Source organism: Coenobita brevimanus, chromosome 15 (assembly GCF_032717465.1).
Source record: "Coenobita brevimanus isolate Jiangsu-jjx chromosome 15, ASM3271746v2, whole genome shotgun sequence".
In the NCBI taxonomy this organism is placed as follows: Eukaryota; Metazoa; Arthropoda; class Malacostraca; order Decapoda; family Coenobitidae; genus Coenobita; species Coenobita brevimanus.
Genome location: NC_136968.1, coordinates 30,254,249 through 30,279,396, shown reverse-complemented (window position 1 = coordinate 30,279,396; position 25,148 = coordinate 30,254,249).

Sequence of the window (25,148 nt, the reverse complement as noted above, 5' to 3'; positions counted from 1 at the left end):
CCATCCACATTTGAGTACATCAACTTTATCATCTTGTTTATATACTTGTCATAATTTGGTTCTACTACCTTCCTCCTTTTTCTTCCATCCTGTTTGTGTACCACTTTCGTACCTGCAATCCTATTACTTTGTAAAAAAAATGTATTCTTGTCCTCTTCTGATCTTCCTTCATTTTTTGTTTTTGCTTCCTCCCTTTTCTCTTTCAGTAATTCTATTTCCTCTTGTGTTAGACATCTTTTTATCCATATATTTTTGAACTCCTCTTTTTCCTTAAGATTCTTTGCATTTTTTAGTATCTCTTCCACAGTGTTTACACTCTGGAAAGTCAACTTTAGAGGTCTTGTCTTGCTTTTCTCGTATTTCCCTAACCTTTTGTGTTCCTCTATGTCTTTACTACAGATTTCCTCTGATACTTCTTTCAGTAAGCTCATTACATTTGCCATCTCCTTTTTGTCTCTTGTGATCTTGTTTTTAACTTCATCCTCTTCTATACCAGTGATTACTATTGATTTGTTTATCTCTACTGAATCTCTGACTAACTTTGGATTGTTTTGGATTATTCTTTTTACCTCCTTTTTAATGCTTTTTTCCTCCACCCTTGTTTCTAAGTCTTTCTTTACTTTCACCATTTCTGCATACGTGGTTTCTACATCATTTTTGTAGCTTTGCACAGCTTCATTTACTTGTGTTATCTTCTCCTCAATATCACTGCTCTGGTCAATAAGACTGCTAACTTGCCTAATTGTCTCTGTGTCATTTTTGAACTCTTCCATAACACTCTCGTGATTGACTACTGTACTTGCCATTTCACTAATTTTCTTCCTAAGTGTACTCAATTCCACGGTTAGTTCACTGATGGTTGTGTCTTTCTTATTGGCCTCCCTTCCTAGTTTTTCTATTTCTTCCTTTTGCAAGTGCATCTGCTTCTTTATTTCATCAATTTCATTTTTGAAAGCCATTTCTAGTTTGTTTACACTTTCAACCAGTCTATTGTGGGTCTCTACTTCAACCAGTTCTTGGTAGAAATCATCATTTTGCTTTTTACCTTTATCCCTTTTCTTTTCCAAATTTGTTTTACTGAAGTATGTATCCATTTTGCGATACTTAAAGTGCAAAGCATATATTTACAATCTCCGTCTTGTTATAAACAAACCTCAGAGATGACTCAGCGTATTCTTACGTCTTGGTTCTATTTCCTGTTTTTATAAGTCTTGTTGAAACTTATTATTTTTTTCCTTTTTATAATGAACAATCATTTAGTCTAACCTGGTACTGAGCTTGACTCATACAAAGATACTATTTAGGTAATGCCACTGGCCGTGATTGGTACGGAGCGCCGGTGTCACACGTGTGTGTGCGTGTGTGCATCCGCGCGCTCACGCACGGTGAGCACTCACAATAATAATATCTGTACAGGGGAGGACAGAGATGTGAACAAAATGAGGAGCAGATCTAAGTGGCAATGATGCAGTGACTGAGCTCATTATATAGGGGCCAGCAGAGCCTGATACAACTTGTAAGAAGGACGCGCAAATGAAGCCATGGGGACAGAGAGCTGAAAATCCCGCAAACATCTAGCAGCTGTGTGTAATTTGAGTATAACTGTTGTATTTTTTCTTGTACTGTATAGCATAAGTTTAATTTGTAGGCCTAGTGAAGTTTTTGTAATTCATGTAGGGTTCTTTATGTCAGTCATTTTTTATAATAGTTTGTGTCTGTAATTATTTATCTGGCATTCACTGAGTATTATCTGGTATCTCATTTTATCAGGGCTGACTTAGATAAATTTACTCTTGCTAATTTCGTGTTAATAGAGGCTATTGCAGTTAACCATATATTTAACCTGTTTATTTGCCATTACATTATCCTTATGAGTCCTGAATGTTTTGTCATTCCTTACTGGTCAGCATCACCCTTATGTGGTTTAGTAAGCACATTACTCACTTTGGAGCACATCACTCAAGGGTTAGTACCCATGGGTATATATATATATATATATATATATATATATATATATATATAAAGAGAGAGGGAGAGAGAGAGAGAGAGAAGAGAGGACGTGAGTTGTCGTGAGACAAGTCTACTCCAAAGGACAAAATTTGAGTTTCTCGTCTACCAGTCTAACAGCCTTCACTAAATGTGCTCTATTTACCTGCTCTAAGCACAGTTTGAGTAATATGAACTCTGTAAATAGTACAGAGATTATCATCTACTTAAATGTCAGATATTATTCCACACACACACACACACACACACAGAATGAGAGAGAGAGAGAGAGAGAGAGAGGGAGAGAACCGACACACGCTTATAAAAAAAAAAATAATAACACTTACTCTCGCACCGCAAGCACAGGTGTAAAGCTTTATACAAAGGGTAGGTCCAATATTACTATGAATGGAGTACTGTACCTGCTCTGAGCCTAAACTGTTGGCAGAGACGACTTGGAAATTGTAAGATTTGAGTACATTTAGCACTTCAGTTGGGTACATAGAGGGCAGATGTAACTGATGACTGTCAACTGTCTTGTTGAGACTGGAGGGAACCATTCTGTGGCTCATAATCAGTTTGTCTTCCCAGAATTTAAACTTCACATCAATTTGGTTAAGTCCTTCAACATCCACCCCAGCTTGAAACGGTGTTCCTCGCACTAACACGTAAGCTTTGGGTGTATTATCCTTCTCGAATGGAAACTGAAACATTTTGGCAACACTCAGGCTTCTGTGACCCAGTCAAAGCTCAGTACAGTCGTCTGGCGTTAGCTGGACTATAAAACGAGAGGGAGAGAGAGAGAAGTAAACGTGAGTGTTTGGGAATCAGAGGTTGAGTGACGATGATTAGGATAAGGACTTATCAGCAGTCTCTCTCTCTCTCTCTCTCTCTCTCTCTCTCTCTCTCTCTCTCTCTCTCTCTCATGTCTTATCTAACGTCTTAACTTCGTCGCACAAAGCAGGCTAACATCTACAACACCAAGGGGCAGAAAGACAACGTGATCTCGAGAGAGCGTAGATTAGTGGTAAATGCAAATCAGACCAAAATGGAGCACACAGAGAGTGCAACACCAGCGCCCACCTACTAGGGTAAGGGCCGAATATTTGACTCTGCCCTGTGACCTTGACCTTTGACAGATTGCTTCATTCTTGTTTATTCCTTAACCCTTCCATCAACATTGGTTCAAATCACATCAAAACTGCCTGAGTTAATTCTGCTTCTGACTTTGAAGATTGGCCCTTCCCTCTGACACTGACCTGTGGCTGGTTGTTCTCAAAATCGATCAACATTTTCATCAGGGTCGCTGTTTTTCCTTCACATACTGTTTTTTTTTTTTTTTTTCAGAGGATGAGACCAACGCCAATGCTTACAAATAAATAAATAAATAAATTAGCTATAATCTCAAAAATCTTCAGGATGGGACGACATACTTGCAGAAGCACAAAGGAGAGCAACGAAAAATGTTATCAGCCATTCATGTTTTCTAACAATGTGGATGTTCGGGAGTAGTTCCAAAGGCGTGGAAGAAAATAAACTTAGTATTCCTCTTGTTAAAAAGTAATAAACAGTTGCATCTAATTATCGTCTGACAAGTCTAGCATCAAAGTACAAAAACTCCTAATGTAAATTTTAACAAATAACTTTGGCAAGCACATACGAAGGCTTAATCCTACAAATGAAAGTCAGCACGAATTCATGCAAGGACTATCCTGCTTTACAAGCTTATCATTATTCTCGGAGGTCTATGAGGTGATCGATAAGGATAAAACATTTGATATAATATATCCGGACATAAATAAATCCTTCGATAGAGTTCCACACGAAGGGATGGTTAGGAAGGTTCGAGCACACGGTATGGACAACGAATTCTTAAAATGGTTAGAATTCTGGCTGATAGGACGAAAGCAGAGTTTTAATAAATAGCATAAAGTCGGACTGGGAATTAGTAACTAGCGGTGCACCTCAGGAATCAGTATCCGGTCCCTTTTCAGTTTTTATAAATATAAGTGACCTAGACTTAGGAATCACTAGCAATATTAACAAATTTTCCGATGACGTGGAAACAGTGCTCCTGATTAACTCAACTGACGACCTTGTTATCTTTCAAGAGACCTCTATATATTGCCCAAATGGTGTATAGAATTTGACATTGAAAAATGTAATGAATTCACAACAATATTCTCCTTTCTCATTTTTTGATTTCCTAAAAATTCTCTACGTCAGTTTCTCTGAACTGCATCTCATGGTTCTTCTCACTTTTCCCGTTGATTTCGGCTGTAGGGTTTATTGGGCAAGGGAAAGGCTTCATTTTTCCTATCCTTGTCATATTTTAGTAGGTTAGTCACAATCTTGAAACAGCTGCCTAGCGTGAATCAACTGGCCTATTGCAGTTATCATTTCTTCTTATGATCTTATGTTTTAAGTGTGACTCGTTTTCAGCACCGAATTAAACAGTCGAGTCCAAACGACATAAAACTCGGTTAACCTTCGTATGACCAAAACTAGCAGCAAACTCCCTTATAATTATCGTGGCAGTATATCAGGGTTTATATTTAACCGGGAGAACTGTGCCACTGTCTGCTTCGAATTGGTGGGCGAGGAGTATTTTTTCTTTCTTTGCTACCGTTGTTTAAGTCACCCTCTTTAACAAACTACCTAACATGGGCCACAGACCTACTGTGAACATAAGAAAATAAGAAGAGAGGACCACTGCAGCAGACCGGTTGGCCCATGCTAGGCAGCTCCTGGAAGAGTAACTGAACTACTAGAATGAGATAAGGATAGCAAAGAAGAAGGCTGTCCCTCGCCCTCCAAACCCTCCAGCCAAAGCCGGCAGGAAAATGTCAGAAAGAACACCACGCAGTATAGGAAAACTGGTGTGGACATTTTATAGGAAAGTGTGAAGGGAGAAAAAGAGACGATCATAGTGTAACCTGAAAAGGAAAAAAAAAAATGAATTAGTATTCGTTATTCGATTTTATTTTATATTTTTTTCTATACCCACCCCAATTTGTTGCATGCTTATCTAGCCTATGCTTGAAACTCTCAATGGAAGAGGCAACAACTACTTTACTAGGTACCTTCTTCCATTCGTCTACTACTCTATTACCTAACCAATTTCTGCCTATTTCCTTATCGAAACGGAATTTTTCTAGTTTGAAACCATAACTTCTAGTTCTATCCTGTATGCTCACTTTAACAAGCACGACAGGCGAAGACCATGGGCTAGTGGAGGGGGAGATAACACCAGCATCTAGCATGTCCTAAACCTGTTGGTCTTCCTCTGCCCGCTGCTTGGGGTTTTTCCGCCGTGAGGGCTGTCGGGTGGGGGGTCCCGTGGTGTGGATCTCGTGGCTTTTTTTTTTCTTTATGTGAGGAGGAAGGAACCAAAGGCAACGAGCCAGCATACTGTTCCTTCCAAGAGAAAAAGAAAATACAAGAGAGAGCCAAATTCAAGATCCAATCATTTCGAGATGCCTGGACACACTGTGTTTGAAAGACTAGAGATCATAGAAAGCAGGAAATACAGACAGAGGGAGACAGTTCCAGAGTTGACCTATTGCATAAATGAAGGGATGGGAGTAACGGTTAACTCTTGCATTAGAGAGTTGGACAGAAAAGGGATGAGAGTTTGCTGCTAGATGGGTGCTACACACCCGTTGTAGAGGTGGAGGAATGCATGCGACAGTTCAGAGGAGCAGTGACCATTGAAGTAGCGATAAAAAAGAGAAAGATGCAACAGTGCAGCGAAGAAACAGAGGTTGAAGGGAGTTAGTAAGAGGAGCAGAGTTAATGAGACGAAAAACCTTTGACTCCACCCTATTGAGAAGAGCTGTATGTGGGGAGCCTCCCCACACATGAGAGTTGTACTCCACGCAGGGGCGGATAAAACCCCTGTATAGAGTCAACAATTGTGCAGGGGTAAAGATGGAATGGAGTCGGCTTAGCACACCCAATCTCTTAGAAGCAGATTGTACAAGAGATGTATTATGATCTTTCCAAGATAAGTCCCGAGTAAATGAAACCCCAAGCATGTTCAAGGACGATGCAGGATTAAGCTGAATATTATTAAACATTAATGGGTATACCTGTTCAAGATTTTGTCGGGTTGATAGGTGCAAAAAAACTGAGTATTTTGATGCACTGAAAACAACCAGATTATTTTTACCCCAGTCAGAGATACGAGCCAAGTCAGACATTAGGTGTGCCATAGCCTCATCCCTTGTTCGCTGAAGTAACTGCTGAGATGGACGTTGCGGGAATCGAATGTAAAGGTGAAGGGTGGTGTCGTCAGCATATGAGTGGATAGGGTTAGAGTACAGCTTAGAAGGTCATTGATGAATAAAAGGAAGAGAGTTGGTGATAGGACAGACCCCTGTGGAACACCACTGTTAATAGATCTAGGAGAAGAACGATGGCTGTCTACAACAGCGGCTATAGAACGACCAGAAAGGAAGCTGGAGATGAAGGCACAGATAGAAGGATAGAAACCGTAAGAGGGCAGTTTGGAAATTAAAGATTTATGCAAGACTCAATCAAAAGCCTTTGAGATGTCAAGTGCAATGGCAAAGCTTGCGCGAAAGTCCCGAAAGGAGGATGACCAGGACGCTGAAAGGTAGGTGAGAAGATTGTCTGTGGAGCGTCCCTGAAGGAACCCATCCTGACGATCAGAAAGAAGGTTGTAATAGGACAGATGTTTTAAAATTTTTCTATTAAGAATAGACTTGAAAACTTTTGAGATACAGGATGTTAAAGCAATTGGGCGATAATTAGAGGATTGGGAATGGTCACCCTTCTTTGGGACTAGCTGAATGAGAGCAAACTTCCAGCAAGAAGGAAAGGTACAAGTTGATAGACAAAGGTGAAGGAGTTTGCCTAGGCAGGGTGTAAGTACAGAAGCACAGTTCTTGAGAACAACAGGAGGGACTCCATCAGGCCCATATGCCTTGTTAGTATTGAGGCCTGTGATGGCAGAAAATACATGAAGAAATTTTAATGTCAGGCATGAGGAAGTCAGAGGGAGGAAGTGATGGAGGAACAGCACCGGAATCGTCTAAGGTGGAATTGGAGGAGAAAGTCTGAGCAAAGAGATCTGCTTTATCAGTAGAAGAAATAGCTACAGAGCCATCAGAGTAGAAAAGAGGAGGGAAGGATGATGAGGTAAAGTTGTTAGAAAGGTTTTTGGCAAGGTGCCAGATGGAGCGAGAAGAATTCGGGTTAGAGAGTTGAGAGCATTTAGTACGGATGAAATTATTTTTAGCAGAGCACGATTCCAGGCAGAAACATATAAAAGATGTGATTCAGGGGTGGGTTTGCTCCTGTACCTTTTATAAGCCCTCTCCTCGTGGACAGCATTAGAACAAGCATGATTAAACCAAGGCTTTCGTGCATTAGTCACAGGATATGAGAAAGGAATGTATGCTTCCATGCCCAAGAGAATAACCTCCCTATTGCGTAATGCACACCCAGACAGCTCCCGGCCATGGAAGCAATAATCATTCCAGGGAAAATCAAAGAAGTACTGCCTGAGGGCCTCCCAATCTGCAGCTCCAAAGTGCCACAGACGACGTTTCTTTGGAAGGTCTGCAGGCCATACCGGAGCGATAGGACAAATTAAGGTGATAAGGTTGTGATCAGAGGAGCCCAATGGAGAGAAAAGATTAACAGTGCAAGCAGAAGGATTAGTTGTAAGGAAGAGGTCAAATATGTTGGAACTCTCTCCAAGGCGGTCAGGGATACGGGTAGGGTGCTGTACAAGCTGCTCTAGGTCATTAAGGATAGAAAAGATGTAGGCTTGTTCACCAGGTGGATCAGTGAAAGGAGAGGAGAGCCAAAGGTTGTGGTGAACATTGAAATCTCGTAGAATGGAGATTTCAGAGAAATTAGAAATGGATAGAATGTGTTCCATCGTAAAAGTAAGATAATCAAAGATTTTTTGATAGTCAGTAGAATTAGGAGATAAGTAAACATCACAGATATATTTAGTCAGAGAATGGCAGGAAAGCCGAAGCCAGAGTGTAGAGAATTCAGAAGAATCGAGTTCAGGAACGTGAGAGCAATATAAGTTGTTGCTTATATATACACAACAGGCTAAGGTATGTAGTTTGCCCGATATCTGCTGGGGCTGAGGAAAATAGGTCTTGGAAGTCTAGGAGGAGTTGTTGAAAGGTGTTAGCTTGATGTGGAGAGAGATGTTCAGGTAGAGAAGGTAGGGTGGGGGGTGAGGGGGGGCATCGCAAGGCTTGGCCTCCTCCATGTCTCCCACTATTAGTCCTCAGGGTAGGGTGAGCGGGGTGGTGGCGAGGTTCGCGATCCGTACCACTCACTGGTGGAGCGGGAGGAAGGTGGATGATAGTTGGCAGGAGAAGAGGATCCTCGGTGGTAGGTTGGGGGAGAACAGGATAGAAGTGCCGTTAGGTCTGTTCCGTTGTAGCCAAGCCTTGTCTTGGGAGGGAATGGTTATGGTGGTAGCGATGGTTGCGGGAAAGGTGGGGTGGAGAGTAGGCCGAGGGAGGAGGGGAGGGAGGAGAAGGGGGAGCTAGGGAGGGGACAGGATGGGAGGGGGGAGGGTGTGCAGGTGCAGAGGGGTTGAATGAGGGGGGCTGGATCTTTTTGGAATTTTAGGCACCGCTTGTGGCAGTCAATGGTAGCATGGAGTTTCTGTAGGATATCCAGCCCCAGGTAGCCGTCATAGGCATGGCAGGTGGAGTCAAACACGATGAATCTGTGTTTGGTGGAGACTTTCTGATGGGTACCGGTCCATAAGGCCTGGGTCTCCCTACATATGGGCAGGGGGCCATCCCCCATGTCTACGAGGTGGGCTGAGGTGGGGAGAAGTGGGCTGAAGGAGGGGGCGTGGTGGGAGTAGAAATGAGTATAGAGGCAAGATCTGGCCTCTCCCATGTCGACTAACAGTCTCGCCTTAACCCTGTTCAGCCTCATCTTGTCGTAGACTGGGGGGCAATATTTCTGCGAGATGGCCCCCACCACCATGGGGAGGTGGGGAGGCAGACCTGAAAATCCATTTGTTGTGTGGTGTTCTCCTCTTCATGCTCTATTTCCCCCATATCTGTGTAGGTGGAGGGTGGAGCATCCTCTTCCAGGTTGTCGTCTTCTAGGAACGAGACATTCTGGCGCCCCTATGTAACCACCCTGCGTCATGCAGCCTTCAGCTGTTCGCGAATGTCGTGGAGTGGACAGGTATGGCTGCAGGCTGTGATTTCCCAAGGATTTATAGGTATTAAGTTTGAGTTCTCCTTGGGGTTCGGGCATTTCTTGGGAGAGTGTGCTCATGGTACGAATGGTGGCGGCTCATGGTTGGGTTGGGATGGAGGTGGCTGTTGCTTCTGCTGAGCTGTCCTGTGGGTAGGGAATTTGCTGACAGCATTTATTGGCTGGGGGGTGGAGCGCGCAGCGAGAAGGCATCACACAAGTTGCATGTCCTGGTTGAGATCTCCCGAAGGGTCATATATAGTGAAATGTTCCCTTATGGTGCTCGGGAGGACTCTCAAGAGGGTGTTGAATATATGTTGTTCCCAGGTGGCTGTGTTGGTCTCCGGGTATGCAGCGGTGACAAGCCACCTGGCCTGAATGAATGTGTCATCCAGGTTGCCGTCGCAGACGAGGGTGTCCAGTTGTGACAGGGCGACATCTTTGCGCAGGGATGGCGTGACTGCCTGTTTCACTACTTGCACAAATTGTTCCCATTTCAATTCTGGGACGACTTTAGCAGCTATACTAGATACTGCCTTGCCCAGGTGTGGCAGCATGACCAATTTTTCCTCTATCATTCTCAGAGCCAATGTCTAATATGGGTTTGACCATAGCCAGGTATACATCGATGTCATATTGCACAGGGTCGAATTTTGGCAGTCGGATGTGGGGTTTGGCTGCCATTGTGCAAGATTTCCCCATTTTTGCTCCTCCTGTGTTCTGATCGGGTCAAGAACCACCGCTGGCCACCAGTGTTATGCTAGGTGTTTTTAGGTCAACTTCTCACCCTAAAGACACTAGCTACGGAGCAGGGTCCTCTTTCGAGACCAGAACTAGAACACGTTAACAGAGGAACAGGGCATAAAAACTCGGCAGGCTACCTAAACACATATATTGCCTTTTTTCAACTTCCTTACAAATACATACAATGGTACACAAAACAAGGCACAGGTACAGTGACAGGCTTATTAGTGGCGGTACCCACAACACACTATACATACAATGTGATTACCCTCAGTCAGTAACATATATGAATAATACATAGGGGTTGGAGATACAGTCCATATAGTCCTTCTTCCCACAGTCCTTGTGTATCGTTCTTAGTTTCTGGACTTAAGTAACTCGCATGGTATGTCAGAGTACACTGTCTATAGGTACGTTCACTATTGGCTTTCACTGCATCACCGTTCTGAGTTCCAACACACAATACGGGTATGATCAGTCTCTATTTCCTGTCGTAACAGTAGGATTGCACTATAGAGTTTCTTGGGCTGCTGAAACCTGGGTCTAGTCGAGGTGGCGCCCGGACATAGAAAGTTGGCCCATGGGCATGCCTTCCCGTAGGAGGCACGGGGCTATTACAGGAGGCATCGTGGCCTGGGCATGGTCCTGGTCAGGGGTGCAGGGCGGCTTCCTCCTGGCGGAGCCTCAACCTGGTGAGTGGCCCTCGGGACTGGGGTCAAACAGGGTCAGAAGTAGTTCCTGATGCCTCCTACTCTGGGCAGAGGGGTGGCATCAGGAGGAGCCTGGGAGGTCCCACCCTGGGGTCTGGGGGATGTCCCTGGGAGGCTGGGGACTGCTGTCGCCACGCTGCTGGACTGCCGTCAGGGGTTGGCTGCAGCAGCTCCTCTGGGTGGCATCTGTCAGGTCCGGGTGTCGGCTAGGGGCGATCCAAAGGACGTGGATCCCCTCCTCAGCAATCAGGCCCTGCCACCACTCCTCGAAATGCAGCTCCTCCTGGGAACCACACCTGTAGAGAGAGTGGGGAGAACGTCCTGTGCAGCCTCTGGTTGGAGGGTGGGCCGCGCCAGGGACTCTCTCCGACAGGGAAGCCCTAGAGACTGTGGCTGACCCTTCCCCAACACGGATGGTGGCTGATGTTGCGGTTCCACAGACCCTAAGGGCAGCAGCAGAAGGGCATATGGTGACCGACCCTTCCCTGGCACGGACAATGGCTGATGCCACAGTCCTGCCTCCCTCTGGTACACCAGCCGACATGTGTATGGTGGCTGACACATCCAACCTGGGGCATACGGTGGCCACCACTGTGGAGCTGGTTCCAGGTGTGGCTGCAGCAGAAAGGTGTACAGTGGCCAACCCTTCCCTGACATGGATGGTAGCCAATGCCGCGGTGCTGCAGGGGGCAACAGCAGAAGGACATATGGTGGCCGATCCTTCCCCAACACGGACGGTGGCTGATGCCATGGTGCTATTTGGGACTGTACTAAGACAAGTACCACCCCAATCCTTGCCAAGGCTGGCCCGGCCGAGATGTAGTTGTCCATCACTGCAAGGATGCTGCTGGTTGTGTTGAGGGAAAGAGGGACGTAGGGTCGTGACATACCGGGGCCCATCTCACTCAGACCCGGCGTACCCTTTACCTGCCCCACCGTGGTGTCTTCCTGGGGTGGGGGTGGGGTTGTGGCTTCGTCCTGGGGGGGGGGGGAATTCCTTGCAGGTGCATATCTCAATCAGCATATGGCAAGTAAGAGTTTTATATAAAAAATCTAACAACCAGTACTAATTCATTCTTTTTCCTTTTCATTACACTATGATAGTCTCTTTTTTCCTTTTGCATTTTTCTATAAAATGTCCATGACAGCTTTTCCATAGTGCGTGGTGCTTTTTCTCACTTTTTCCTGCAAAGTTTCTGCTGGAGGGTTTGGTAGGCAGAGAGACTTCTTTGCTATCCTTTTGTATTCTAAATCAGTCACTCTTGTAGGAGATGCCTAGCATGGGCCGACTGCCTTACTGTAGTAATCCTCCCCATTTACTGTATGTTATTATGATCCGGCTGTGGAGCAACAGGCTCTGTGTCTGGAGAGTGAGAGACAGTAGGCTGTGAGTTAGCAGGTTGTGAAGGAGCAGGCTCCGGTTCACTAAGCTATGGAATAGCAAGATGTGAGGCCGTGGAGCAGTAGTACGACTGTGTGGAGCTGAAAGCTGTGGTGCAGAAGACTTTGGGGAAGCTGTGGAGAAGCAAGGTGTGGGGTAGTAGTTTGTGGGGCAACAGGCTGTGAGGTAACAGGCTGTGAGGCTCTAAGGTTATAATGGATTTTTTTTTTAAAGAGATATCTGTCCAGGGTGGATGTTGCCAGAGTGAGTTATCATTCGTGTTAATGGTAATTATTATACAGGTGCACATATTGACCCAGCGAAAATTTTGTGAACAAGACTTGTGTTTAGTACGGTACTGTGTGACTGTGTGCAGGTGTTGTCCTCAGGGTAAATACATATCCCTGGCCTCCCGTGGGGATTGGCCGGGTAGGAGCATTTCCAGTATTGCCACCTAGTGTTCCTTGTTTTTGCACACTTCTGCCTCTATCTTCCACCGTCATTAACCTCGGCATGTTTCTTTTAGAGAATGAAATCTTTTCCTCTCAACTGAAGGATGGAATAGTGTTGATTTGCTTCCTTGTGTTGTAAATCTACCTATCTATCTATTGCCAGACGCCTTAATCCCGTACGGGGTGGCCACAAACAAATCGCCTCCACGTCGCCCTGTCCCCCATCATTTCACTGTCCTGCTCCCAACTCACACACCCCTCTCTCATATACCTGTACCTCTCCACTCTATCCCTCCATCTCATCCTTGGCCTCCCCCTCCCTCTCTCCTCCTCCACCTCACTCACATACACTCTCTTCGTCAGTCTCTCACCCTCCATTCTCTCCACATGTCCAAACCACCTCAGTGTGTTCCTCCTAACGCTTCCTATCACATCCACGCTCCTTTATATCCTCATTTGTCAGCCTGTCTCTCCATGTGACTCCACAGGCTCCTCTTAAATAACTCATTTCCACTGCTCTCACTCTTGACTTGTGTCCTTCCAACAACGTCCAAGCTTCACTTCCATACGTTAGAGTTGGTATCACAATACTGTCATGTAGTAACTTTTTCATTTCCATGCTCACTTCCCTGTTTCTTATCACTGCTTTCAAGGAACCAGCAACCTTTCTTCCTTGTTGTAAATTACAGACATAATATATGCGGGATTTAATTAATACACAGTGTTTATTTTTCTTACGAATACCTCTGTATAACATCATCATCATCATCATCATCATCAGCTGTTGAGGTCCACTGCAGGACCGGCCTATCCCTAGCGAACCAGGGACGATACAGCCAATGTATCTCTGCCCAGTGGCTTAGGCTGTCTGGTAGAGACCTGTATAACATAGTGTAACTTATTTTTATCAAAGAACATGTGGTTATACACCAAAACCACGGGGTGGCCACACCTACGAATGTCCAATTACTGTAACTATATTGGCTGAAGAAGGTGTGGCAACTGGCAAGACCCACCACTTTCTTTTGTTGTAATAGCGCTCTTAACCTTTTACAACAATAAATATTTCAGTTCAGTTCAATGTTTTTTTTTTTTCTTACTACAGTGTATTATACACACTTGTTTTTATATCAGACCTTTACACTGTTGCATAACAACATCCTTTCTTCTTATTACAAATAAAATGATGGAGAAGTAGAGTGAATGCAACGTCATACCATATATGTCGTTTACTGTGTTAAACGCCATCCACAGAGTGGTCTGTCGACCTCTGACAACACTGGAAAGTCCGCGTTAAACTGGCCGGTCTTGGTGTGGCAGGCCACCTTTACACTGTGTCATACTTCCAACTGACCCGTACAGCCAAGGCTATTTTTAGGTGGCCTTGGTACGGGCCACCATTTACACCCACCGTGTGTGTGTGTGTGTGTGTGTGTGTGTGTGTGTTCTTACCTAATTGTTCTTACCTAATTGTATCTTTACAGGAATGAGTCAAGCTGGTACTGTCCCGTGTCTTAAACCAGATTTATCGTACATATCCTTAAATTTGTGAATTGTTTTGGCACACACTATTACATTCGGTAGTGCATTCCATTGGTCAATTGCTCTGTTTGGGAAACTGAATTTCCTTACGTCTTTATCACCTCTCTTCTTATGCAGTTTTTTGCAGTGTCCTCTTGCTGATGCTTCTCCATGTGTTAAGTAATCATTTATGTCTATTTTCTCCTTCCCTGATATGCACTTATATAGCATTATCATGTCACCTGTTTTCCTTCGCTCCTGTAGTGTTGGTAGATTCAGTTTATTTAGTCTTTCTTCGTAGCTTAGGTCCCTCAAGCTTGGTATCCATCTTGTAGCAGCCCTTTGAACTTTTTCAATCTTGTCTATGTGCTTTTTGAGATGAGGACTCCAGACTACTGATGCATAGTCCAGGGTTGGTCTAATGAATGATGCTTTTATCCTTCTTAGCATGTCTTCATTTATGTATGTGAATGCTATTCTCATATTTGCAAGTAGTGTATACATGTTCCATACCTTCTCACTGATGTGGTCAGCTTTTATCCTTCTTAGCATGTCTTCATTTATGTATGTGAATGCTATTCTCATATTTGCAAGTAGTGTATACATGTTCCATACCTTCTCACTGATGTGGTCAGCCGGAGATAGTCTGTTATTGATGATCACACCTAGGTCTTTCTCTCTTTCTGATGTGTATAGGGTTTTATTTCCTAACTTATAATCCCAATCAGGTCTTTTTCCACTTTTACCAAACTTGATTACATGACACTTGTCCACATTGAATTCCATTTGCCATGTACTACTCCATTCATGAAGTTTATTTAATTCTTCTTGTAGCTCTTTACAAGAGTCTGTGTTAGTAATTCTCCTTTGTATTTTTGCATCATCTGCAAACATATTCAGATAGCTCTCATTTCCAGTGTTACTGTTTATATCATTTATATACACTAAAAACATGATTGGTGCCAGCACTGAACCCTGTGGTACTCCACTAGTCACTTCTTTCCATGATGAGTAGTTTCCTCTTAGTACTGTTCTCATTTCTCTTTTTATGAGAAAGTCTTGCATCCAACAAAACAGTTTGCCTCGAATTCCTCCTTGATGGTATAGTTTCCATAAAAGTCTTTGGTGTGGTACTGTGTCAAAAGCTTTCTTGAAATCTAAATAGATACTGTCCACCCATCCTTCCATTTCCTGTATTGTATTTGTTACTCTGTCATAGTAGCTCAACAGATTAGTAACACATGATTTTCCTTTTCTGAAACCAAACTGTCTTTCTGTTACCATACTGTGTTCTTCTAGATGGTTTACCCAAGCTTTTCTTATAAGCTTTTCTAATACCTTGCTTACAACACTGGTCAGTGATACTGGTCGGTAGTTGAGTGGATTTTGTCTATTTCCTTTCTTGAATAAGCGGACAATATTTGCTTTTTTCCAAATATCAGGTAGTTTACCTTGACTCAAGGATTTCTTGAAAATTAATAATAATGGTTTACTTAACTCCTTTGCACATTCTCGTAGTACCCAACATGAAATTTCATCAGGACCACTTGCTTTTCCTCTGTCTAATCTACTTAACTCCTCCTGTATTACTTTTTCTGCTATTTGTATATCTGGTAGTATGTGTGGACATGCATGTTCCACATAGTCCCTCTCAAAATTTTTTTCTTCTGTAAAAACTAATTGGAAATTCTTATTTAGTGCTTCACAAATATCCTTCTCTTGTGTATAAGTGATTCCCTCGTCCGTAATTGATTGTATTATATCTTTTACTTTGGTTTTGCTTCTGATATAGTTGTAAAACAGCTTTGGTTGATCACTACTTTTATTTATTATATCCTCCTCAAACTGTTTTTGGGCTTCCCTCCTTATTCTTGTATAATCGTTTCTTGCCTGTTTGTAATTATTATACGCCCTTTCACTATTAAGTCTTCTGTATCTATTCCACAACAAATCTCTTCTTTCTTTTGATTTTTTACATTCTGTATTGAACCATTTCTGTATTTTCTTATATGCTTCTTTGTGCTGTGGGATGTACTTCTGGACTCCTGTTTCATAAAATTCACAGAATTTTTTATATACAGCATTTAAATCTTGTCCTCTAAGCTCATTTTCCCAATCAATTTCTAAGAAATACTTCTTTAGGTCTTGATAATTTCCCTTTTTATAGTTTAGGCTCTTTTTGTAGCTGTCATTGCTGTTTACTATGTCATATGCTATCCTGAAGTTATAATTTAGTACTGCATGATCGCTTTTGCCGAGTGGAGGGTGATATATTAAACTGTCAATATCATTTTCTTGCCTTGTAAATATTAGATCTAGCACTGAAGGTACATCAAGTCCTCTTTTTCTGGTGGTTTCCCTCACATGTTGCGTTAGGAAGAACTCTTGTACGAGATCCAGGAGCTTTTGGTCCCAACAGCTTTCTTGGCTAATTATATCTAGAGTATTCCAATTTATATTTGTATTGAAATCCCCAGTTAGTATAATTCTTTCTGATTTCTCTTCCATTTTATGTAGTAATGATCTTAAACTCTGAATTGTACTCTCTGCCATGTCCTCATATTCATCTCTTTCCCATGTGTTTGATCTGCGTGGCATGTACAAATTGGCTACAATTGCTTTACCTTCAGATGTGTTGATCTCTACTGCAATCAGTTCTACTTGTGATGGTATATCTAGTTTTATTTCATTGACTTTTAGATTTTTCTTAGTTAATATTATAATTCCTCCTCCTTTTTTTAAATTTCTGTCTCTTCTCCATATATTGTATTCCTCTAAGTTTAGTATGTCATTGGATATCCTTGGTGTTAATTTTGTTTCAGTTAGGCATATTATTTGTGGTTCATTTTCTCTGACATAATCATTCATCTCTAGTAATTTAGATACCATTCCATCTACATTTGAGTACATCAACTTTATCTTCTTGTTTATATACTTGTCATGACATGGTTCTACTACCTTCCTCCTTTTTCTTCCATCCTGTTTGTGTACCACTTTCGTACCTGCAATCCTATTACTTTGTAAAAAAAACTTCTTCTTCTCCTCTTCCGATCTTCCCTCATTTTTTGTTTTTGCTTCCTCCCTTTTCTCTTTCAGTAATTCCAGTTCCTCTTGTGTTAGGCATCTTTTTATCCATACATTTTTGAACTCCTCTTTTTCCATAAGATTCTTTGTATTTTTTAGTATCTCTTCCACAGTGTTTACACTCTGGAAAGTCACCTTTAGAAGTCTTGTCTTGCTTTTCTCATATTTCCCTAACCTTTTGTGTTCCTCTATGTCTTTGTGTGTGTGTGTGTGTGTGTGTGTGTGTGTGTGTGTGTGTGTGTGTGTGTGTGTGTGTGTGTGTCTGCTTTCTCTCTGTCTTTCTCTCTCACTGTGTGTGTGTACGTGTCCCTGCTTTCTCTCTCTCTTTCTCTCTCACTGTGTGTGTGTACGTGTCCCTGCTTTCTCTCTCTCTTTCTCTCTCACTGTGTGTGTGTACGTGTCCCTGCTTTCTCTCTCTCTCTCTCTCTCTCTCTCTCTCTCTCTCTGTGTGTGTGTGTGTGTGTGTGTGTGTGTGTGTGTCCCTGCTTTCTCTCTCTCTCTCTCTCTCTCTCTCTCTCTCTCTCTCTCTCTCTCTCTCTCTCTCTCTCTCTCTCTCTCTCTCTCTCTCACTGTGTGTGTGTGTGTGTGTGTGTGTGTCCCCTGCTTTCTCTCTCTAGATCTCAGCACTCTCGCTGTGTGTGTGTGTGTGTGTGTGTGTGTGTGTGTGTGTGTGTGTGTGTGTGTGTGTGTGTGTGTGTGTGTGTGTGTGTGTGTGTTTCCCTGCTTTCTCTCTTTCTCTCTCACTGTGTGTGTGTGTGTGTGTGTGTGTGTGTGTGTGTGTATGTTTCCCTGCTTTCTCTCTTTCTCTCTCACTGTGTGTGTGTGTGTGTGTGTGTGTGTGTGTGTGTGTGTGTATGTTTCCCTGCTTTCTCTCTTTCTCTCTCACTGTGTGTGTGTGTGTGTGTGTGTGTGTCTGTGTGTGTGTGTATGTGTGTGTGTGTGTGTGTGTGTATGTTTCCCTGTGTGTGTGTGTGTGTGAGGGGAGTGCAATCTCATTAAGGGAGTATGGTGTAGGACAATGCATGGATTATTATTATTATTATTATTATTATTAGTTACATTTCGACTTTATTTCCACACCACCCAGGAGGTAAAAGTTTTGGCGCTTTTTTTTTTTCCAGAGGTTTCCCCAGTAGGCCTATTCCAGCTGGTGTGTGTGTGTGTGTGTGTGTGTGTGTGTGTGTGTGTGTGTGTGTGTGTGCGTATGACCCTGACCTACACCGGCAACACCGCACAAGCAATACTGCCAAGTTTTAGCGTCAGTATGTGTGGTCAGCTGTGAGAGGGGGAATTTGTCGTGTTGCCTGGCTCGTCACTCAACAGTCTAATACTCTCTCCACGAGCATACTTCTGCTCTTCACCAGTCAGGGTAATATTATGTTAGTGTGCTGCAGTGACAGTATAGTAAACCGATAAGACTACAGTATGAACACTAATGTTTGGTTAAAAACGATGTTTACTGTCCTGTTCTCGTCGGCATAGTGGACTTTGTAGTGCTGTTTTTCAGGACTTTGCGTAGTCTGCCCGTGACACTCATATAATTTATATATTGTTTCAAAATCGTTTTATCATTTATCGGTGATAAAGTGTAAGAACACAACCTCACTGTCAGTCCACACGTGGCCTTGCCAATTGCCATAGGCCAGAGGAACGGGGGGAGAGGAGGGAAGGAGGGAAACAAGAGTAGGCTACACTACAAGAAGGGAGGAAGAAAGGCGAGCGAGGGGAGGAGAGGGAAGGATGGAAGAGTAAAGGAGGAAATGAGGGTACAGAGGAGGAAAGGGAGAGGAGAGGAGAATATGGCTATCAGAAAGCAGGAGAAAAAGAGGCGAGAGAGAAGGGAAGGGATTTTGAAACTGAAAATACGGAAATTTCCAGAAACATTCAATGCATTAAACTAAATTACAGACTTTGAAAAGAACACTTTCCCTTATTCAGACTTGTAAAGATACAGTGTTATAATATTACCAGACAAAAAAGACTGAGAGAGATCTAGGAGTAATGGTTATTAGCAACCTTAAACCAAGGCAGTAATGTATGAATGCGAGAATTAAAGCAAATGTCTAGGATTTTTACCATGAAGCGTTATCAACAGGGCATCTGAAGTAATATTGCAACTTAATCTAGCATTAGAAAGGCCACTAATATGCCGCTTAGTTTTGGTGCCTGTACCATAGTCTATCTATTGCCAGACGCCTTAATCCCGTAAGGGGTGGCCACAAACAAATCGCCTCCATGTTGCCCTGTCCCCCGCCATTTCAGTGCCCTGCTTCCAGCTCACACCCTCCTCTCTCATATACCTCTCCATTCCATCCCTCCATCTCATCCTTGGCTTCCCGCTCCCTTTTCCCCCCTCCACCTCACTCATATACACTCTCCTCGTCAGTCTCTCATTCTCCACCCTCTCCACATGGCCAAACCACCTCACTGTGTTTCTCCAAAGGCTTTCTATCACATCCACATCCACGACACACCGCTCCTTCACATCCGCATTTGTCAGTCCGGATCTCCACGTGACTCCACAGGCTCCTCTCAAATAACTCATTTCCACTGGTCTCACTCTTGACTTCTGTCCCGCTAACAAGGTCCAAGCTTCACTTCCATACGTTAGAGTTGGTATCACAATACTGTCCTGTAGTAACTTTTTCACTTCCATGCTCACTTCTCTGTTTCTTATCACAGCTTTCAAGGAACCAGCAACTTTTCTTCCATGTTGTACTCTTTCAAGCACTTCATCCTCCAAACTTCCATCCTTACTCATCACACTACCCAAGTACTTAAACGTGAAAAACGCACTAAAATTTTCCATTTCCTCCTCATCCAACCTCGGTTTACATTCATTGACTTCACTTCTCTCGAAAACCATAACTTTAATCTTCCCTACATTCACCTTTAGATCCCGTTTCTTACACACTCTCCCAGACTCATCCACCAAGCCTTGCAGCTCCCTTTCGTCTTCACTTAACAACACAGTATCATCTGCAAACAACAGTACAGGGAGTTTCCAAACAGTGCCCTCTTTCATTAGGGCCACTCCAACATCCACTGCCCTACCTTTTATCTCTTTTATATCCCCATCCATGTACAGATTGAACAACCAAGGAGGCATGACACATCCCTGTTTCAGTCCAACCTTAAGGTAGAATAATTCACCCAGTTCACTATCCACACGCACTGCAGCCTTAGCACCCTCATCCATACTCTTTACAGCATTCAGCAACTTTCCAGCTACTCCATATATTCTTAATACTTTCCACAATCCTTGTCTATCCACCCTGTCGTACAGTATGCTCTCTACAAATCCATGAAGACCGCATACAACTTCTTTCCCTTCTCTAGAAACTTTTCCACTAAAGATCTAAGAATGAATATCTGATCTACACAATCTCTTCCCTTCCTAAAACCTCCTCCCTATTCTTCTCCAACAAATTCTTCTGTTATTTCCCGAACTCTGTCAATAAGTATCCTACCATATACTTTCCTGTTACACGAAGAAGACAAATGCCCCTATGATTACCACACACTTCTTTTTCTCCTTTTCCTTTGTGCAAGGGAATAATTATACCTGATTTCCAATCCTCCGGGACTCTACCTTGCTCCCAGGCCAATCTGCACATCTTCCACATCCATTCAACTACTATCTCTCCCCCATGCTTCAGCATTTCACCACACACTTCATCAATTCCTAGGGCTTTCCCCATTTTGACTTTCTTCATTGCGTCCACAACTTCCATCCTACTGATTTCTTCCTCTCTTCTCACATCCTTCCGTCTCCCAGTCATTCCCCAGCCACTTATACTCGCATTACTTTCATTCTCTATGTTCAACAGTTCCTTAAAGTGTTTTCTCCATCTGCTCACTTTTCCTTCCTTCTCCACCAGTAAACTAACAATTGTATCTTTCACTCCCCAACTAACTGCTTTGCCACCCTGTCTAACTCTCTTTTCCTCTTTCCAGAACATTTTCTTACAGTCCCTTCACTTTACACTCAAATTCCTTCCAAATTCCTCATCCACTTTCTTCTTACTCTCTTACTAATCTTTTCACCTCTCTCTTTCTCTCTACATATAACTCTCTCTTCCGTCTCTCAAGTTTTCCCGTGCCCCTGTTTCTCATCCACCCACTGTATGCTTTCTTCTTTTGTGCTACAGCCTATCTCACCTCTTTATTCCACCTTGCTCTTCTTTGCACCCCCTTTCGTTTTCTCGTCACCCCACACACCACCTCACATGCTGCACAAATTTCTTTGAATATCTTGCACACACCATCCATGTCCACCATTTGCTCCAATCCATATTTACCCAATCGTTCCTCCGCTTCTCTCCTTTATTCTGCCTTTTTCTCATCCTCTCGTAACCTTTCCACCCTCCTTGCATATACTACTTCCTGTCCTTCCCTTCTTCTATGTCTCCATTTCACTTGGACCTTGATTCTCAGAAAGTCCACTCCCCCAACCTCTACCGGTATATTCACTTGCATCCACTACACACCTTCTCATCCTTTCATCCACACACACATAATCATTGCCTTCCGTTCACCACCCACACTTCTCAACGCTCACCACGTATACCTATGGATCATTTTGTGCCTGAAGAGGATATTGGCTATCACCGACCCCCTCCCGGCACAAATGTCCACTATAGCACTGCCATTCTCGTCTGTCTCAGCAAGCACACCCCACTCTCCAACTGCTCCATCCACCTTCATATTCCCTACTGTACCATTCATATCGCCAGTCAAAAACACTCTATCATTTCTTTCAAAATTTTCCATGCACGCTTCTACATTTGTCCAGAACTTTTCTCTCACTCTGCTTGCATGATCTTGCGTTGGACCATACTCGCCCACATTCGCCCACATTTGTAGTCCAACTTTCAAACTTACACACACAGTCCTTGAGCCAACTGATCCATAATCTTTTATATTCTCCTTCCATCTGTTATACTCTACTATAGAATGACTATAAATTTGAACAAACATAAGAACAGAGGATAACTGCAGTAGACCAGTTGACCCATGCTAGGCAGTTCCTAATGGCGTAACTGAACTACTAGAATGAGATAAAGAAGGCTTTCCCCCGCCCTCCAAACCCTCCAGCAAAAACCGGCAGGAAAGCGTCAGAAGGAACACAACGCAGTATAGAAAAAGAAAAAAAAAAAACTGGCGTGGACATTCTATAGGAAAGGGTGAAAGGAGAAAAAGAGACTATCGTAGTGTAACCTGAAAAGAAAAAAAACATATTCGTACTGGTTATAAGATTTTTTTTTTCTTTAATACCCACCCCATATTTGTCATGCTTATCTAGCCTGTGCTTGAAACTCTGAATGGAAAGGGCAGCACCTACATCACCAGAAAGCTTATTTAATTCATCTACTACCCTGTTACCAAACCAATTTCTAATTATTTCTCTACTGAAATGGAAGTTTTCTACTTTGAAACCATTACTTCTAGTTTTATCCTGTATGCTTACTTGAAGTACCTTGCTAATATCTCCCTTGTTTATTCCATTCATCCACTTAAACGTCTCAATTAAGTCTCCCCCTACTTTACTCCTTTCTAGTTAGTGCAGATTTTCTTTTCAGGCTGTCTTCATATGAAAGGTTCCGAATATCATGTATCATTTTGTTATTTTTCTTTGTACATTTTCTAACGAATGTATATCCACTCTACAATACGAACATCAAAACTGCACGGTGAATTCTAAATGTGGCCTTACTAATGCTATGCAAGGTATTAATATTACTTTTGATGATCTATTGCTCACGCTTCGCGAAATAAATCCTATGACCCTATTTCCTTTGTTTCTCACACTAATACCCTGTTGCCTTGGTTTGCTGCCCTTATCTCATTCTAGTAGTTCAGTTACTGGGAGCTGCCTAGGATGGGCCCACTGGCCTATTGCAGTTATGCCTTCTTATGTTCTTATAATTCCTAGATCTCTCGCATTCCGATTTACTAATTTCTTTGTATGTAAGTTGTATTTTGTATCTCCAGTGGTCTTGCCTACATTAAGTACTTTACATTTTTCAACGTTATTCCATTTGCCAATTTTTAGACCATTTGGATAGTATATCGAGGTCCTTTTGTAGTTTAAGGCATTCGTCAGTCGAGTTAATGATACGCCCTATTTTTGTATCGTCGGCAGATTTGCTAATACTGCTATGGTATTTCCATTCCATCAAGTCATTTTGGGTGCTGTCGGCTACTGAGTGTAAAGAATGCATAAATGCCAAATCTTTAATTATGAATAACAAATCTCATTTTGGGTTATGAACTAATCGTAAATAAATTTTAAATACTCTGTATAGATTTATTTCTACAAAAAAGCTATATAGTTTTTATGGGTGATTCATTTTTTGAGAATTAAAAGTTACTTTGAATAAATTTAATAAGGTATAAATTTCATAAGGCTTGACAACGTTGTTTTTGCGATGGCGGCAAGTCATGCGGCCAATTAAAAATCCTACTTTTATATACGTGTCCCATTCATATGAAAAAAGAAAATGTTGGTGAAATACTAAGGGGAGACCATAGAGAGGTGCGACAAGAGACCGAGCAAGATGGGTAAACATCCCCAACTATCACGCGCCCCTTGTCCCCTCAGTGGAATCCACGAGAGGTACGTCACCCTGCTGCATTACCCTCTACCTGGACCAGCGTTCACCAGAATCGGGGCAGGATCGGTGTGCCAACAGACTCCCCAGGTAGGACCACGACGATGCCCACCACGCTCATCGAGGAAAGGACGCCCACCATGCTCCTTTCACCTACAGCCCCAAGCAGGACTGTGAAGACGCCCACCGTGCTCGTCAGAGAGGGAATGCCCACCGTGCTTCCCTCACCTGCAGCCCATGCTGAGAGCAGGACTGTGATGACGCCCACCGTGCTCGCCAAGGACGCCCACTCTGCTCCTCTCACCTGCAGTCCCAGAGCATAGTATAACCATGGGGGTGCCTACCATGCCCGTCGGGGAGGGAACGTCGACTGTGCTTCCCTCATCTACTAACCCTGCGGAACCCACCGAGGGTCGCACCCCTTGCTCGCCTCACTCCTCCAGAGGCCAAGTGGGACATCCCTTCAGCTCTCCTCACACCACTGGGGGCAGAGCCGGCTCCCCAGCTGAGTCGCTGCTGGAAGGGGTCTGGAGCGGCCCTATAGTGAGTATGGGGGTATGCTCACTACAACCAGTGCTCCTATGTCACCAGTTGCTGTCGGACTCCCGGAGAATGAGAAGCCATATGCAGCCCCTGTCGGACTCCTGACGAAGGTGAGACCGCAGACACCAGTCACAGAGGGATGCCCCCAGGACTCCTGGCCGAGACCTCTCCAGACATGCCTGCAAGCTCTCCTCCACTGAGGGTAGGTGCAAGGCAACGCACCTACTCTACTTATTCGGCCCCAGCCCCAAAGGTCGACGCACCTGCATAGGCCCCTCCAGTGAAAGGCCACCCTCTACCTCACCCAGCAGCCCTCACCTAACAGTCCAGCATACGACAGTGGCCCCGTTCCCCTTCAGAGAGTGCACACCTGATGGGACCCCTCCCATGCCTGGGTGCCACCTGCAATTATCTTATCAGCCATAGTCCCAAACTCCAATCCCTGTATCTCCCACAGCATGTGTAATCTATCACATTGTATTTTGCCAAGTCACTGTACTCTTTATGTGTAATATAAGTGTAAGATGGTTAGCCTGTGATTTTGAGCCTTTTTCCTTGGGTTCCATGCTCTGGACCCGGTCTTGGAAAGAACCCAATATCAGACCCTCATACTCAGAGAGCAAGAAGTTGATCTCTGAGCACGTGGCATAACAGTTGGCTTCCCGGGAGTAGATGTGGCAGCATCACTAGTAGTCATAGTCCTGAGGGAACCACACCCAAAGTTACTCGATAGAACAGAATAACCATAGTGATTTTTAAGTGTAGTTTCTATTCCCCAATCTGACTTACATCCATATATTAAAACTCTAGTTTCGTCCCTCCAGGCAGCATTCTATCCATTTTAAGATACCGCCGTCTATACTGTGTGTGCGAACCCTTCTGACAAGCCTCTTGTGTG